A 19,357-nucleotide genomic window follows, 5' to 3' on the forward strand; every position below is an offset into this window, starting at 1 on the left:
TTTGAATTTCTTTTTCTGTTCATTTCTAACCTATTAAAACCACACTGATATTTTGATTGAACTTTATATCCACCTTTCTTGTTCAGCTTTTAATTTTTAAATAATCTGTAGATTCTTGTTCACTTCCTCCTGATTGCCCTATCATCTGCATTTAATAAAAGTGATTAGCTCTTTCTTTGTAGCTTCTGAACTATTACATTTTTCTTGTTTTAGTATAGTTGGACCTTAGTTCAATGATAACTGGAAATATTAATAGTAGACATCTTTGAATCATTTTCAACATGTTGCTACAAAATGCACATTCATTTTTCAGCCAAATTCAGGTTATTGAGGCCTTACCTATTTCTAGAATATAGTAATATAATATTTCATATTGAATGTAGACAAATATTCACACTTACATAAACCCTATTTGCCCTGTTATCATTTTACCTATCAATGTTATTGATGATTATGATTTCGGTTTCCTGAAATCATTCACTCAGTTGTATTTCTATGCTGAGGTTAAGATGACCTGAGCCACATGTGTTATCAAGTGAACAGTCCAGAATGATATACAGTACATAAAGACATTAATCAGTTGTTGTTGTTAGACAAACCTCAGTGGACGACATTGTCTGATATTTAAAGAACAAAAATAGAAAAGAAATGAAAGGTGAAATATTCACATGTTTGTGCAGAAACTAAATATCTTCGAGAAGATGTAGAGGAGCACATTTAGAATGTAGATAAACAGCATGTTTGAATTCTAAGAGATAAACCCATTTAAGAGAGAGTTGGAGATAGAGCAAAAGAGTGTTGAGTAATGATTGATTTCCATTACAAAAATAATGGTAGGGCACTGGATCGAGAAGTATCTGTTACCATTGACCTTAAGGGAGATGGGAGTGGTTCTCTAGAAAACTAGAGGAAGAGGTGAGGCAGGAAGCATGGGTTTACTGGTGTTAGGGAACTAAGGAAATAGTTATCACATACAATTGATGTCTTTTGCTGGAGAAATGGGAGTGATATTATCTACTAATAGGGAAAGGCACCAGTGTATCTAAGATGCTGGAGATTTGGACTCTAGAAGCTTAAAGTGACAAGCAGCAGGAAGAGGAAGAATTGCCCAGCAGGGCTGATGTCACATATAAGGTTAAAAACAAACAGTTCCCTGTAGCAGTGGTCATGGTAGTCTTTGTCAGCAGCCATCAAGCAGGATGAATGGGTAGATTTTCCTCAGGTTACTATCGTCTTGTTTTCTTTTTTGTAGCAATGTTCTAAGACAAGTGAGTTTAAAGACAATGGTAAGATATGAAAGAAATGACAAAGCTTGATACCTACCCTTGACATGGTAACAATGGATATAGAAAGATTTTCAGCAGTAGAAACAAATTATGGCTTGAATGTCTCCATCCTGGGCATGTCTCTAGCCTCTATCATAGCATGAGTGAAGTAGGAGATTATCTCATCCAGAAAACTCTTTGAGGATAGACTACCTAGATTGAGAATGTTTGGGGTGAATGGATGTTTGTGTTTGTGAAGGTGGCAAAGGATTATTTCTAGCCTTTCTTGGCCCTGGAAGTCTTGTGTGGTCCATAATGTTTTGAGGTCAATATAGTTATTCACTTTGACCTGCTCTTAATTCAGTCTATGCTCATTATCTATCATTAAAGGAAAAATAATTCATATACATCATAGCATGCATACATATTCTTTTCAAGAAGATCAGATAGCCATAGGAACTGATCAGATTTCTACACTCTAGCTTCACAAATGGATTAAAGCTCTTCTAGGAGCAAATACCATTAAGGTGTTCTACAAAAGGCTGTTAGGATCTTTATAAACATTTAACTCTAGGGTTCCTTTGATACTGTTGACATCCTCAAAATCTGTGAATCCAGATGTGATGACGCATCCCTGTAATTTCAGCACTCAGAAGGCCAAAGCAAGACAATGAAAAATTTTAGGACTGCATCAGTTCAGAAAAGAGACCCTGCCTCAGATTTTTTCTCCTTGTTTAAAAAAAGTTTTAAAGTCTTTATTTTCAAATATTTTTCTTTTACCTGAGAAGTTTGTATATTCATTTAGCGTCTGTGTATACATGTGTATGTCCATGTAACTGTAGTCACCATTTGTCATCATAACATTTGTTTATAGAGCTCATTTTTCTACTAAAACATAATTTTAATAATCTATTTAATTAATAAATTCTATATCTAGCAGTTTTAATATCACAACCAATTAGCTGTGGAGGTGGAGTTTAGTGAATGTGTGGAGGAGTTCTTTCATGCACTGATATAGGCAAGGATGCTTTCAAAGATGCTTAGCAAAGAAAGCCTTGCCCTCCAAGTCACTGCAGCTGAGATTTACTACATATCTGTACAGAATTAAAGTTCCAGTCACTGTTACTCTAAGCACATCTCAGAAAGAGTAAGTGGTTTTCTAACCGAGGAACTGTCAAGTTGTCAGCCTTTCTTGCAGGGCCAGGGGCTGAATGAGCATGATGTCCACATACTTATCGCCTCCAGCAGGGACCCTGTCAGACTTCATGAACCAGACAGAGTGTATCTGTTAGGATTTGACCACAGTTTCAAATTCCTAACTGTTAGATCAGGATGTGCTGTGTTGGATTATGGGAGTAAGGACTTCATTCTCCTGAGTTTGATGGGAAATGTGAAAAGGATGAATTCTCACTGTTGCTAAGTAAAATCAATAACTTTCTAATTTTATAATTTCAAATTAATTGCAGTAGTAGCATTGCATCAAGAAACCTACAGTTAAGTTTGTAATAGAAGTATATGAAAAGGAAAGATGGTGCTGAATGATAGCACAAAGAATCAGTGTGGTTCTCCTGAGACGAGGAATTCCAATACAGCTTTTGCTTCTCTGAATTTTGTTTTGTTCTGTTTGCCAGCACCACCACATTTTACAGAGAAGGACTGAGTTATAGAATTAATGTATAACACTCTGACCTTAAGGTCTTTGAACTTTATCTCAAAAGGAAAATAAGGTCAGGAAAAGTGGATTAAAGCTGGCTCCATAGCCAATCTTATCTAGACACTAATGCTTAAAGTACTGCTTCTCAACCTTCCCAATGCTGTACCCTTTAGTATAGTTCCCCATGTGGTAGTGACCTCCAACCAGAAAATGATATTTGTTGCTATTCATAACTGCAGTTTTGTGACTGTTATAAATTATAATGCAAATGTCTGATATGCAGGATAGCCTATATGCAGCTCGCAAGGGGCCGGGATCTAAAGGTTGAGATTTGCTAGCTTAAAAACACTGTAAAGAAGTTTACACATTGTTTTCACATAAGCATCTGCAATAATGTGGCCAAGGTTCTGAGATCTTAGGTTCAGGGATTTCTCTGGAAGATTTGTAATCCTCAATCAAATTTCCTACACCAAATCACACCTAGAAGAATTGTAGCTGCTCTTTATTTGCAAAGCTCATGGTTTTTTTTAAAAGACCACCATATAGATAATTGCTGGTCTAGTTTTAATGAATTTCTCTTACTGTCTCATATTCAGAAGACAGAAGAAACGCCTTAGCATGAAATGGTTAAAGATAACATCTTTCTCTGGTATTCTTCAGCAGAAGCTTTCTGACCCCTGACTATCTAAACAGCACCTTGCTTTTCACATTACACTGTCCTATGATTCCTTTTAGCAAATCAATATTATATGTATGTGTATATATATATATTTGTACAAATAATCGTTGTACATGTATTTATACATAGATATAATTAAAGCCTTTTCCATTGCACTGTTACTTAATGATATCAAAATTATCCTTTGCCTGCTATATTATCCAGGTATGTTCCATAGTAGGTGCTATAGTACTCAGTGAAAATGCTAATGAAAATATATGCACATTAACATAAGAATCCAAAGGATGATTGTCAACCATGCTCTTCCTTTAATCAAGTGAAATTTAATAATTTAATTTGCATAACTTAGTTGTGATCATACCACACTGGAATGCGAGTGTGTGATTATATTATTTACAGATTTACACCCTTAACACCTATCACAGTTAGATACTGGAACATCAAAAATAAAAATAATTTTGTATTTTTAGTTCATAATTACTTTGTAGATACCTTAGACTCAGCAGGTAGTAGTTCAAAAAAGGTTCTGTTTCACTGATTATGTAACTCTTAGAGCTTCTATACAATGTGAGTCTAAATTTCTACATCAGTGATATAATATCATTTGTCACTAAAGTTTATAGTAAAGTTCAAGGGAAATTATGTTTTCAGATTACACAGTGAGAGAATTTTTAAAATGTCTGTTTAAGAATATACACTTCTGTGGTTCAAAGCAGTACAAAATCCAGGTGCTGCTCCAACAAGAAATTGTCATGTAAAATGAATTCACTTAGGTGTGATGAGCAGATAATTATATACAACATCACAGTGGTAACATGCAGTATTTTGTTTTCTTTAATGTCTTTTCTGACATAAAATTCTACAAGTCTATCAATCAAGCTTAGAAGCTATAGTTTGAAAATGTATCACTTTTTATTTATTGTCTCTGTGTATGTCTGTGTGTTTCTGTCTGTATGTCCATCTGTCTGTTTCTGTCTCTCTGTCTCTCTGCCTCTGTTTCTCTCTGTCTCTTTCCCTCCCTCTCTCTCTCTCTCCCTTCCTCTCTTCCTCCCTCCTTCATTCTCTCTCTGTCTCTGTCTGTCTTTCTCTCTCTGTCTCTTTCTGTGTCTGTCTCTCTGTCTCTGTCTCTCTCTGTCTCTGTCTCTCTGTCACTGTCTCTGTTCCTCTCTCTCTCTTTCTCTCTCTCTCTTTCTGTGTGTGTGTGTGTGTGTGTGTGTGTGTGTGTGTGTGTGTGTTTGCTGAAGATCAAACCCAGGACTTGTGCAGGATAGGCAGGAGCTCTGTCACTGAGTTGTATCTCCACACTTCACTGTCTTATTTGAACACTAAATTTATGTCTTGGAAAATGTTATTAACCCAGTAGCCTCTTTTTATTCTATCATCCCTTATATAGAATTTATAATCACAATAATTTTGACTTTACTACCTTTTCTTAGGATGGCCATTATAGAAATATTTAGAATCATAAAATCATGTGATTTCCAGGAAGCCTCATACTTTATGAAATTTCCAAAGAGTGTTAGATTGTAAATAGTATTGATCATAGGCATCTGTGAAGAAGGAAGTTCCACTGTCTTTGAAGTATTCTGTACAGGCAGATCTTTCCTGCTTCTAAGATGTTCCATGTGCCATAGCTGGAGTTTGGAGAATACAGCTACTTGTGCTGATGTCTAGGTTTGCTCCAGCTTTTCAAAAAGAGTTATTTACATTTGTACTGAGATCACTTCTTCAGTAGTGCATGTTTGGGTAAGCAACCTCTTGGAGAGAGATATAAGGCCATCACTTATGGAGTTTGGAATGATGTGTATTCCTCCATAACACAGCAGAGATGCCTGACAAAGATGAATTCCAGTACCAGGTTTTGATACAAAAGTTTTTCTGGAATAGTTACAAAATTTAGAAAGTTTGCCGTAATGCAATGATAATCTTTATATGGGATACTTGGATCACCGATAAATATCATTTCTGAATGTTGCTGTTGGGTATTTGTGACAAAATTACATATGGTAGTACGAGTAAAAGGCCATCTTCACCCAAGATTGGAATGAAGATCATCAAGTCAACTCAGCCTCATGTTGAACAGAAATGCAGAGGAAAGAGTAAATTTTCTCTGTGCTCAACCTAAGACAACCCTACATGCATCCCTCAGAAAAATATTCTTCATTCTCACATCTCTGACTTCCAGTTCAGAATTACCTACTTGGTCTCAGTTCTTGGGCCTTCAACTAAAAAAGGAATCAACATTGTAGTGCTCCTGGGGGCTTTGGTGCTTTGACTGGCTTTATTCAATCTACTTTCTGTTTCTCTAACTTGCAGATGGCTGATCGTGAAACCTCTTCACACCATAGCTGAATAAGCAAATCCTATAATATATGCATATATTAATTTATTGATTTATTTTATGTGGATGGGTATGTTGTTGTCTGCATGTATATCTGTGCAGTACATGTGTGCCTCGTGCCTACAGAAGCTAGAAGAGAGTGTTATCATTCTCTGGGGACTGGAGTTACAAACAGTTGTTAGTTACCATGTAGGTGCTGGAAATAGAACCAAAGACCTCTGGAGGAAGAGCAAGTACTCTATCAAGTATATATACTTTTTATGATTATGTGCCAACAGGATTGTGCATGCTGTAATTTCCGTATGAAAAGAACACAATATATGTGGGATATATTCATATTTTTATGGAAAGAAAATATTGCAAAGGCATTGTTGAGTGAGTCAGCTCTTAGAGCACTTGCTGCTCTTACAGGGGACCTGAGTTCAATTTCAGCACCCACAAAGTGGTCCACAACCATCTGCAACTACAGTTCCAAGGTTTTAGACACCCTTTTCTGACCTCATTGTAAATATATATTTATGTGTATGTGTGTGTATCTGTGTGTGTGTGTGTGTAGTCAAAACAACTATCTACATAAAATGTCATAAAATATAAATAAATAAATTTTTAAGAAAAAATAAACTTTTGTAAGAAAAATGACTACTATTGCTCTGCATAATGCAAGATATGCTGTGTTCATAGATAGCCTCCTAGGTTCTTTTGACATATACAGTCCATGTACTGAGTACTTTCTGGGTAGGACTCAACAGTATAAGAGATAGAGACATAAGAGGAAATGTTTAATTTTCTTCCATTCCACTAGATCACACCCAGAACTGAAGAGAGACGTCTTCTCATACCAGACTTGGAATACACACACGTGGTGATATTTTTCTTGCACAAACAAAACCTATCTGGGGGAGGGGTCAGAGAATGTAGATTGCCACTAGCTAACCATTGAGGTCTGGAGATCTGTAAGACAGGAAGTGAGGTAGCTGGACAGACACGGGATGTAAGCAGAGAGAAACAGGAAATTGCTATCTTCTCTTCTGAGATGCTGAGGAGGTAATGTATGCTGTGGTTTGCCCCTTCTCTCTGATCACTCAGTATTTTCCTCTATATCTAACTCCAGCTTTTATTATCTAGACAAATTAAGAACTCTATTTACACACACACACACACACACACACACACACACACACACACACACAAACCTCCATGCAGTTCAGATTCACACAAGCAATATGATGGTACTCACTCTCCGATAAACAACTACATTCTTAGCTTTGGTCATAAACCATAATCACTGTCCAGGAGTTCATATGAGAACAGCGATTCTGCCAGGAAATGAGACTGTGAATTGGCAAAAGTGAGAAGAGTTCTTATTCAGTCCTTGCCTCTTGTTGTGGCAGGTATAGAAGCTTATTTCAAATAGGTGGCATGAAAGTATCTATGGTGGCTGTAAAGTGCCAAAAAGGAAAGCATTTTCTTCTCTATAAACTCTTAGAAGACCCATGTATTGCATTTTGACATTTACAACATGGTAGCCTCAATAGACACATAATCTCAGGGGATTCCCAGTCTATCTCAGACTCCCAGCATTTCCAACCTCTGAATTGCTCTGATGTCTGCTCACATATTGAGTATATATTTCTTATTTTCTCAGGCTCATCTGGTTTCCTTAATGGGGCTATAAATTATCCTTTTACAAGGGTACTATACAATTATGATGAGTGCACACCTTGTACAGTCCTAGGAACAGAATCTGACAGCATTTACCAATACAGCTCTGTGACCCATTGTTCTAGGATAATGGTGGAATCTGCCATTCAAAGTAATACTGTGTCTGTATTGATGATGGAGCAGGCTATAATCATGGTTTTTAGCAACAGCTGCTTAACTGCTTTTTTCTATCTTCCTTTCCCCTTTTCAGTAATTTTATCATTTTTCGAATGATTACATATAAACCAGTGTAGCTAACATGACACCATTAATACTTTAATCTTAATTAAGATGATATGGCGACTGAGAAATGATTGATATTTGTTCATCTGGTTTTGTTAGACATTATTATATTAAGAAGTACTTCTTTTTCTGACTTTGGGTAACCTAAATGCATATTCTTGTCCCTTTAAAATTTCCACCATTAGTTAATTTCTTTCTTCAGAAAAGGTAACAGATTGCAATAAAAATAAACAACCCCTGTTGTTGCTCTTTCCAGAGAAAAATATGTTGATTTTATGCTGGTATGTGCAGTATGCTGTTATTGCATATGATCCTACATATATGTTATTTTATACAAAATACAACTAATCAGAATATAGCTCGAATTGCCAAATAACTTGGAGTATTTTCCTACATGGCTATGACCTGACTGTATGTCTTTCATTATAGCACTTTTTCTAAGGAAAGGACATTCAGAACTAAAAAATTTATAAACACATATTGATACATTAAACCAATACCAACAATTAACATTAACCAATTCTATTTACAGAATGGTAAGAGCTTTTGAAAACACAGAGTTTCTCATTTACTTGTACCTTTGAAAGGCATGTAAATGTGCTACCCGATAAAGCAGTGTTAATTTCGAGCTGTGAGACAAGAAGTAGTATTTCTTTCCTCCACTTTCACTTTAGGTCTGTATTAAGGTATGGCACATTTAAAATTTTTTTGTGTACACTGAAGGAAGAAAATACTCATCAAGGTTTATTAGAAGTTATCAAGAATTATCAGAAACATTATGTGCTTTCTCACTCCAATACTGCCTTGCATCCATAGATAATTCTGAAGAACTGTTTATTTAACAGAAGTCTTTTTATTGATACCCAAATATTATCTATAACACTAGACTGTGCAGTGAATCATGCTAGTAGAAGCAAGACTAAGGTATTTTGACAATTTGCAGTTCTGTCCATTAAATATTCCAGATTTTAAAGTTGAAAATAACTTTACATATGAAAATTGTATTACTTCTCAAATTTAGTTTTCATTATTGTATGAGCATGTGTATGACATGTGTATGAGAACTTCTCAAAAACTTTTATCAACTCCAAAAATGTTCTAAAAGCAAGTTTTTCATGATGGTAGATTCAAGGTAGTAAATGTATTTATTCCAAATCAATGTCTCCATATTAAGATCTCACATATTTACCTATTATCTACATTTATGCTCATGAGAACACCCAAAGATAAAAGATAAAACCATAATATATAAGAAAAAGATCTTTAAGGAAAAAATAGCCAGAAAAAGCTTATTGAGAAAAAGATCTTTAAGGAAAAAATGGCCAGAAAAAGCTTAGTGACAAAAAACCTCCAGAAATATCATGGAGTTTGTTTTATGTTATTCATCTACTGCTTGGCATGGGGCCTGCCCTTAAGTGTGGTTTGTGTACCTAATGAGACTCCATTGGAGAAAACTAATTTCCTTTGGGGGCAGTTATCAACTGGAGTTAGTTTCAGGGTTAGGAATGGAGGCTCTGTCTATTTCCCCTCTTTGTACTGGGATCCCATTAGTCCCAGCCCTGAGCAGTCCTGCATAAGGTGTGAGTCTCTATGAGTTCATGTGTGTCAGTTCTGTTATGGCTAGAAATCTGTTTCCTTGATGTCTTCCATCTTTACTGTCTCTTACATTTTTTACCTACTTTCCTTCAGTGCCTGGAGTCTCAAGGGAAGGGATTTGATGGAGACATCCCATTTAAGACTGAGTGTTCAAAGGTCTCTCACTTACTGCACATTGTCCAATTGTACATCTCTGTTTTTGTTGTCATCTACTGCAGATAGAAGCTTCCTTGGTGATGGCTGAGAAAGATGCTAATTATTAGTATAGCAGACTTTCATTCAGAGTCGCTTTATTGCTACATTTCTTTAGCAAAGTCTGTGAAGACATGGTCTATGTAGTCTCAGGTTCTTGACCACCCGGGCAGTGGGTTCCATCTCATGCAGTTGGCCTGAATTCCAATCAGATAGTGATTGGTTACTCTCATAACCTTTGTACCACATTTGTACCAGCATATCTTACAGCCACGTGACCATGAAGCTTTCAGGCATCTCATAAATAAACTTATAAAGTTGTACTGGAAGCTAGTGCTGTTTAGAACTGTATCCATTATGAGATAAACATGTTGCTTGAGTAATTGGTAGTACTTTATCAATCATAATGACTCAGATGGAGTGAGGGGTCTTTATGTTCATTGGAGGTAATTTTGATTTTTAAAGTTCAGTAAATATGCTATTTTCAGGACTACTAAATTTTATTGTCATAGCAAAATAGCATTTTTCAAGTTCTTTTTCAATAATCAAGGGTGAGAAGTGATTCCTCTTTTAGCATAATTCAACAAACAACTTGGATTAATGTGAGCCATGCTTTGCAATGTGTAATTATTAAGACGAAGGCATCTGTCTGAATGTAATCATCGTGAGTAAGTGACTGGATCATCCTGATGAGAATGTCTCTCATCACTCAGGCATTTCTGAAGTGTTGTTCAGTCAGAAGCTGCAGAAGGTTGTAATACCCTCGAGTACCCAAATAAAAGCATTTTTATGCTTTAAATGGAAATGTATTGGTAATGCTTTGCCAGAAAATTTCTTCTCTTTACTCTTTCAAGGTGTTTATGAATTGTATCCTGGACTGAGATGAGAAATCATTCAGTCGCAGGCTCAGACATTTCAGAGTGGCTGATTGTAGTCATTTGGAACAATGACATGATTTGAATAAGTACGCTCCTATTAAGCAGGATACAATTTTTGTTCAGGGCTATGGAAAATTGTCATACTCCTCCCTCTTATGGAGAACACATTGTATTAATATATAATTTTCCTCACAAAGAAAATTGGAAGGTATACAATTATTTTTAGGAGAAACACAACATTTATAATGTAGGGGTAGGTTCTCATCCTAAGTGCCTTTGTATGGAAAACTATAGAATAGTTTCTGTTCACCTTCTTTGCTTTTCCATGGTTTTAGCAGTTGCTTATTCCTCAAGATCATTCCTTTTTGTTCAAATAGCATTAGACTAATTGTACAATTTTAATATATATATGCATATATATATATTGATCTACATTTTAAAATACAGAAACATACCAAAACTTCTTAATAGAGAATTCTCTTGATTTGCCCATAGTTTTGTGGAAAACCCAAAATTAGAAACAGAATAGCAAAGCTTGGTATAACATCTCTTCCTGTCATATACAGAGTTGTGAGTTTGGATGATTTATTGTCTTATCTGGGAACCTTTAGTTTGTTAGAAGGACCAAAAATCAACTTTTAGATAAATGCCATCACCCTTGGCTGTGTCTTCTCCTGCACACAAGAATACACAAGTAAAGGTCTGCATTTTCTTTCTTTCATTAAAGGTGCAGAATCCTTCTCCAAATATATTTATAATTATAGTTTTATTAAATTTATATGTGAATATGAAAATGAGTTATGTTGACTGTGTTCCCTGACAAGAAAGACATACAAATAATGTATCCTAATATTCTTCTGTTCTTCTGTTTTAACAGTATCCTAGCATATCATTTACATGGCAAAATTCAATCAAAACACCAGAAGCTTGCTTCATATTTTCATGTTGGCATCTTAATCTCATTAACCATGTGATTAGAGATAATGCTTGCTTTTGATACATGTATAAAAACAAGAAATATAAATGATACCAGGAAAGGTACAAGAGATTTAATGTTTTTCAATTAGGTTTAATAACTACTAAGTGGAGGAAACCCTTTCTGGATGGTGTGAAATGCAGATTACCCCAAGCAAGCTAAGCTCTGTCCTTAGCATCATCAAAAACAGAGGCCACATCAAAGCTAGGATGGATTCAAGAAGCTAAAAAAGGCTTTGTTGTCTGCCATGCCTGGCTTGGCAATTATATCATTAAGAGCAAAGGACTCTGCAGCAGTAGCAGTACAACAGGTGTCTTTCACTGAGATGAAATAACACCGTGTTTGAGTAAGACATTCAGTAAGAAATGAAAATCCCGTGCTGTATTGATTAGTCTCTTGATAATAGTTTTGAAGAGAGAGTAACATTTGGGAAGCATCTTTACTATCATAATGTACATATACTAGGTTTAAAAAACAATGAGTCTCAGTCGGTAGCAGGAATTTAAATCTGGAGGAAGTAAACTGGAAGTGTCCTTTTTAACCTTGTAATCAATTAAAAATTTTACCGATATTAATCATTTACTAAAAAAATTTGAAATATACTATATGATAGCTATTTATGAATCTCATTCATTTATGACATTTTGTGGATTATATCTCTTGCATTATGTAAAAAACACTTCATGTTTTTTTTCCTTTTCTCCAAGTTATTTCTTACTTTAACAGGACAAACAAACAAAGAGATTCTTCATTTTATACTGCTGGGAATGGAAAAACAGCATAAACAGTTGACTATTACTGAATTGTTACCTCTAGATATAGAATGTATGCATTCAGTAAGAGCTACATTATAATTAATTGCAAGTCACACTTTTCAACAGTATTTTTCTCATAAAAGTCTGTACTTCATGATGAAATACAATCAAGCACTGACATTCTTTACTGTTATCAAAAGGACAACCAAGTGGCCTCAGATGTTATAAAAAATTGGACAGAAATAAAGGCCAAACTTTTCTCTGGTGCTAAGAAAATATAATGGCTATGATAAAAAAAAACCTGCAGGTATTTCTTAATAGATATTAGGTTGAAAGGAAAAAAACCTGAAAATTTTAGTTGATCAAAGGCCAAAAGAAACAATACCAGAGTTTACTAAAAACATCTATGGTGGTTACTAAAGTCGCTAAGAAAACTCTTATTTAAAAAAAACTAACAAAGCAATTAAAAATCTTTCTGCTAAAAAGTAAATGATCTAATATTATTTTCATGTGTTTAACGGTTAGCGAACAAACAAAAAAAGAAAACTTAATGCTATTTAGTGTGAAAAGGAAAGGACATCATAAACTAAGGCACCCTCATTGCCTGGTGGAACAATGGAAAAGAAGAGTGCCTCATCCTTACACTTATGTCCATAGAATATGACAACCTGCTCTGAGCTAAGTGCAATTGCCTGTGGAAAACAGCTGTGCAAATCATCTAAATCTATGGCTGACCACTCAGGCTGCAACTGATCACTGTAGCTAGTGAAAGCAGTCATTCATTAGCTTCATTGTTTTCTGACCAGAATGTGAGTGTGTGGAATGAGGTAGCAGGAAAAAGTCCAATGATAGCAGCCTACTGGAAGAAGCTGGCACTGGCCCAAGAGTCTGGCTGAGAACTGATGTGTAGACTCCTAACCCTTACGGTCATGATGCCATATTCTCACAGAATGAGAAAAAAGGTATAAGGTAGAAGAGTCAAATGGACAAGCTTGCCTACCTTCTTCTTTCACTCCAAGCAGGTCTCAGTTACTTTCTTAGATTATAAATATTTAAATAACTAATATTCTATGAATAAATGAAAAATCAGTGATAGTCTACATGGAAAGAAAACTAGTTAATTTGTTTGACCTAGTAACCCTGTATTCTGTAAGAAACAGAACTAATAATAAATATACGGTAGCATTTGATCTGAACCAAAAGACAGGAGAGAATGTGTGTTTCCAAGGAGGCTTTGGTAGGCTGGCTTACCACCCCCTTAAACCATAGAGGTTGAGTTATAAGCAAATGGCATACTGGAGAGACAGAGAACGTGTTAACTGCTCAGTCCACAACCAAAGCCACCACAGTTTCAGACGGGTACTGGAGCTGGGAGTTTCTTGGAGAGTCACTGATCTTCAGCTCACCTTGAAAGACGAAGAAGCTGGATTCTCATGTTAGCCAAGGAGAGCAGCAACAGAGACTGACACACTCATCAGCAAAAAGCAAGGGCAGTGAGCCAGTGGCAGTGCCTTTCCCTCAGACCTTTTCATAACCAGGCCATTGAGAAGATGAGGCCAATTCCCGGGAGAGATTCCTCTTCTCAGTTAATCTTTTCCCAGAAGTACCATTCAGGAATAACCAATAGCCATTTATCTTCCTTAATTCCAGTTCCAATCAATTTGACAATCAAGATGAACAATCTATGACAGACCTCTTGCAGGAATAAGAATCCAAACTGCAAAGGGATTTAAGTGTCACTAGATTTTCAAGTAATGATTATTGCTGTATGAACATAGCATCAATTAATCACATTAGGCATCAAAATGGACATGAGTTAGTCTATCACTAGCTAGGTTTTCAGGGTACTGAGGAAGAATGCAGAAAAATGTATGCACCTTTAAAACATAGAAATCTTTATTTCTGAAAAATGTCAGATTTTATCAAGTACACACTCCCAATGTGTGAATTTAAGTCTTGGTAATGATAGTTCACTGAAGAAATTTGAAAACATAAATGGCAGAAATGAATCAATGTTTGTGACCATGAGCACCACTGTATTTTTATGGACATCCAGGATATGCTTAAGCAAGGGAGAGCTATAGTGAGGAAGTTCAGTCATGTCTGACCCTATATTCCACATGTCTGCCAAGAAATGTGACTGCAATGATCACATACTGAGGTTCCATATCTATGTTTTCTTAATTCCTTCAATAATAGAAAATAGGCTAAGTAAGTACCCCTTTAAAGGTGTATAGCTCCAATCTCCTGAGATTTCAGTTTTCTTAGTTCTTTGAAGATTATATTTAATATTAAGGCTTTGCACAAGTCAGTTTTCCACTATGATTGCACAATAGCAGAGATAATAAACTTACAAAGAAGGAAGGATAATTTGGTGGAGAGTTGGAGTCATTTGATCCTATTGCTTTTAAGCAAGACTGACACAGGTGATCATTGTATGAACACAAGGTACAATAAAGGCCATTAGCTCCACAGATGAATGAAAAGGAAAGTGAGGGGTGAGAGATATCAGTATTCTATATTCCCTTCTAAGTCATGCCCTGTAGATTTAATTCTTCCTATGAGGCCATGGCCTTTGCAGGTTCCTCCATCTTCTCATAAGGTCAAAGACAAAAAATACCTTGGAAACAGATACTCTTGAACTATTACATACATTTATAGTTCAAGATGATTTACAGGTTAATTGAAGTCTACCCACTTATTGGCAAAACCTTAGGAAATAAAGAAGGAAATTTATCATAACCTACTATCCTGAAAAGAATTATTAGTATTTAGTGCTTCCCCCTTATTTTCCATGCTTGATAGATTAACTATATAGATTTATTTTAACATGCATACCTTTGGGGGAACATTCCAGATCAGATCCAAACGACAGCAGAATTCTGGAGGTATGTTCTAATTAGCTTTAACTGTCATCTTGACACAGCATAGATGGGTGTGACAGGAAAGCAATGATTACAGAATGTCACAGGTCAAATGTCTGTGAGCATTTCTGCAGAGGCGATGGTCTTGATTATTAACTGACATGGGAGAAACTTGCAACCTGCAGGTAACATCATCCCTAGCTGTAAGGGCTAAGAGACCTGCTCCAGTCCCTACACAGGGTTCCAAAGGTGAAATTCTTCTCAGGAGTAAAGGAGGGGCGCAAAAGATTTCTATAGTAACTTCACATACAGTCTAAGGGTCCTGTTCTTTTTTTCAGGTACTCTTTATCGTTCTGTTTCTACTCAAATATTCCTATCCTACTTCTAACTTCTCCATGCTTCTTCTTCTATTCTAAAACCTCTTCTACTTCAGGAGTCCTGAAGTGATAGATACATTTCTCTCCTTAGTCATAAGCACATTCCTAGAGCAAGTGATAAGTAACAGAGTCATATACCATAGCAACACATGGGTCTAAGGCCAAAGGAGCAAAACCATGAGAGGGAAGGCACAGTGCCCAATGACAACTCTAAGATACAGATCTACTGTTAGTAGGCTGGCAAGTAAAGAATAGGCATGCTTTAAGGCTAATATGAGGTTAGCTTGGGACGGCACTTTCCTATTGCTGGTAGAGAGAATCTGGGAAACACTTGTTCTCTTTCTATTTGAGAGCTATGGCTCAGCGACTTCATACATGTCATAATTTTTTGCTATTGGACACCTGTGAATGTCTCAGTCGAGGTCTCTTTACTGAGACATTAACATTGACCAGCTGTCCACCAAGGAAGATAACTGCAGAGGTGCAGGCTTCTCAGTTTACAAAAGACATGGTTGAGAGAGCAAGAGTATTAATTGTGATTAGTTTCTTGCCAGAATCACACATAGCTGACCCCCCAAGTATACCAATGCATAGGGGAGATTGTTCCCAGAAAGCAATTAACACAGTGTAGTGTGGGAAGAATCCCCAAGTTGTAATGTGAAGGAAAGAACCCTTCATACAAGAAGTCTGCAAAGGAGACAGCTCAACACATTCAGAAGGTAATATTCCTTATTGTCTTGCAGATAAGGTTGAGATATGCATCTCTGATGATGATGTCCCTCATGCCTTATTAAGTAAGGTATGACCTTCAAGAGATAAATCAAACTCTGATGGATTGACCCTTGAAATGTGTGCATAATTCTGTAGTTTGGTTCATAGCACCCATGCTGGTCCCTGGATGTATAAAATGCTAACTAAGTATACTTGAGAGGGAGGGAGCTAGAAAGCAAGCCAGCAAATATCATTTTAACACGGTTCCTGTTCCAAGTTCCTGCTTTGAGTTCCTGCCTGGACTGTGACCTGAAAGTGTAAGATGAATTACACACTTTCATTCCCTAAGTTTCTTTTGGTCATAGTATTTGATCACAACAACAAAAGCCAAACAAGAGCTCCTGTGTGTTTAAAAATAAGTACTTTCCCAGCTCCCTCCCCCACCACTGTCACCTATATTAAGGGAGTCTAGTTCAGTATTATGCAGGTTCCTCATTCATCAGACCTGAGTCAGTGATCTCTCACTAGCTTGGGTCACCTGATTCTGTGGCTTTCCCCACCATGATCTTAACTCCTTTGTTCATATTATCATGTCTCCCTCACTGCAATTATATTCCAGGAGCTCAGCCAAATGGTTAGTTGTGGATTTCAACTTCTACTTCCATCTGTTTCTGGAAGAGGGTTCTAGGTTCTCTGGGATTGTGGATTGTAGGCTGGGTATCTTTTGCTTTATATCTGGTATCCACTTATGAGTAAGTACGTACTACATTTGTCTTTTTGTGTGTGTTACCAGTGGCAGTGGGTCCAAGATCCAACTCTTACGCCCAAACTGACTTAGTGGTGCTCAACCTAGACACATGGCTGTGGGAAGTGGAGAGGTACCTTGGTCCTGCCTCAAAGAGATGATGGGAGAGACTTAGAAGACTTGCTGGGAGAGACCTTACCCTCTGTGAGGAGCAGTTGAGAGGTGGGGTGGAGGGAAGGGTGGAGTGGGAGGAGAGGAGACCGAGGAACAGGAATTGGAATGTAAAAAAATAAATTAATAAATAAAAACTAAGTATATTTCTGTTCTCATTGACACAATTAAATGAATAAGATAAGAGACTTTAAATAAGTTTATTGATCTTATAATACTAAAATTTGTAATTCTCTGGTTTTCTTTTTTTAAAATAAGTATTTACATGTTATATATACAGTGTTCTGCCTACAAGCCAAAACAGGGCACTAGATCTCATTATAGATTGTTGTGAGCCACCATGCAGTTGATGGGAATTGAACTCAGGACTTCTAGAAGAGCAACCAGTGCTCTTAACCTCTGAGCCATCTCTTCAACTCCCTTTCTTTTTATTTATGTGTGAAGATTTGTGTGGTTTTGTGCTTTGTATGGGATATATATGTAACAGAATGTTGGCTATGAGATTATTCTAGCATGGGTCAGATTCTAGTGGCTTGGTGCTTTGTGTGGGATATAAATATATGCAAAAGCATGTTAGCTATGATATCATTCTACCATGAAGAATGATTATTCTGTTTATAAATAAATACTTACTTTAGAGCTAAGAATGCATGGTTTTTACTAGCATTCTGATCAAAGGTAAATGCAAAGCTTATTTAAAAAAATCAGTTTTACTTTAGGATCAAGGTTTCCACAATATTCTAAAATGCTTTTTTTAAAGTTTCCATGTAATCTCTATGAATGGTACTGATGCAATTTATTATATGTCAAATTTTAAAAGTATAAAGTTCTATTTTTAAAAAATAACCCAGTATAGAATGTTTTGAAATAACACAAAAGAATCATGTAGGTATTTTTTTATTAGAAGTTAAAGAATGGCAGCCTCTGCATCGCATTGTCTTAAAATAATTCAAGTGCAGGTAAATCTAAGTGATAAATAAGGAAAGGGGAATAAAGAATCTACTAATACTTCTCCTCAAATGTATGACTACTTTATGCCATGACTTCTGGTAACTGTTGAAGGCCGAGAATTAGTCCAATGTTCTATATCCTAGAGGTTAGTTATGAACACAAGTTTCTAAGTGTCCCGGATATCCTCCTGCTGGACCACCTACAGATTAGCTGAATGCTTTCTGCCTTATTCCTGGTAGGATGAGTAAGAATGTTAAGGGATGGTCTTAGAGATCCTCTATTATCAATACTGAAATACAGAAGGCAAAGCATTTTGGTTGGTGTGTAAAATACCTCCACAGGCTTGTATATTTGAGCCATTGGTCCACAGATGGAGACATGAGCAAGAAGCCCTACATTCCTGTCATCTTGCTTTCTGCACTGACATGGACTGCACTCTCAAGTACAAGCCCAAAGAGATTGTCCTCTTGACTTGCTTCTTGCCAGGCACTTAGCATCAGTGGTATTGTAGAAAGTGCCCTGCAGAGATCGTACCTAGTCTGAATCATGGACACTTGAAGCTGTTTCTAGCTGCAATGTTGACCATACAGAAAACAAAGGTAGCTACCAAAGTTAACACTGGTGTGTGGCCTGAAACACTTTTTCTTGACAGTAATGAGTGAGGAGACCTAAGATGGGTGTGCCCTTTGCCCTACTGCACTCTCACTGCAGATGATTCTGAGAGACACTGAAATAGTTACTATGTGACACTCTCTCTACATGGGAGTAGATGGTGTCCTCTAAATATTTTAGGTTTTGTGACACTTCCTTTGTTGTTTGTGTCACCTCTATGGATGAATGCACGCACATACATTTTTATTTTTCTCATTCTTTAACATGGTAACTACAACACAAACAGAAACAACAACAAAAACACAGAAATAAACATACAAAATCTACAAACAAAACAAAAATACGAATCTAAGGCAGAGGACCACAAAAACTTCGTACATTTTTCTACCTTGATCTTAGCTATCCTGTTTCTAGCTTTGTCCACAAAGAGTTTTGGGTGAATAAAATCTACATTGAAGGTATTAAAACTAGTAATAGCAAAGTAGCAAATAAGTGACCTACCAGAACAAAGTCAATATGTAACAAAGCAGAAATAAGAAACAAAACAATGGAAGTATGGTAAGGTCATAAATTTTATTTACCATGCTGCAGTTTAAGATTTTGGCTCAAGTCCATTATAGTTCTCCCATCTTTGAAAAGGGTACCA

At 36.3% G+C, this 19,357-nt stretch overlaps 1 protein-coding gene across 2 annotated transcripts in view; it reads left to right on the forward strand.

The window, feature by feature from the left end:
- The window catches only part of Grid2 (glutamate ionotropic receptor delta type subunit 2), a 1,423,232-nt gene that overhangs the window by 841,879 nt on the left and 561,996 nt on the right, over positions 1 to 19,357 (forward strand). The gene's annotated exons all lie outside the window — the stretch shown is intronic.

The sequence above is a fragment of the Mesocricetus auratus genome, unplaced genomic scaffold (assembly GCF_017639785.1).
Source record: "Mesocricetus auratus isolate SY011 unplaced genomic scaffold, BCM_Maur_2.0 Super-Scaffold_100676, whole genome shotgun sequence".
NCBI classification, from domain to species: Eukaryota; Metazoa; Chordata; class Mammalia; order Rodentia; family Cricetidae; genus Mesocricetus; species Mesocricetus auratus.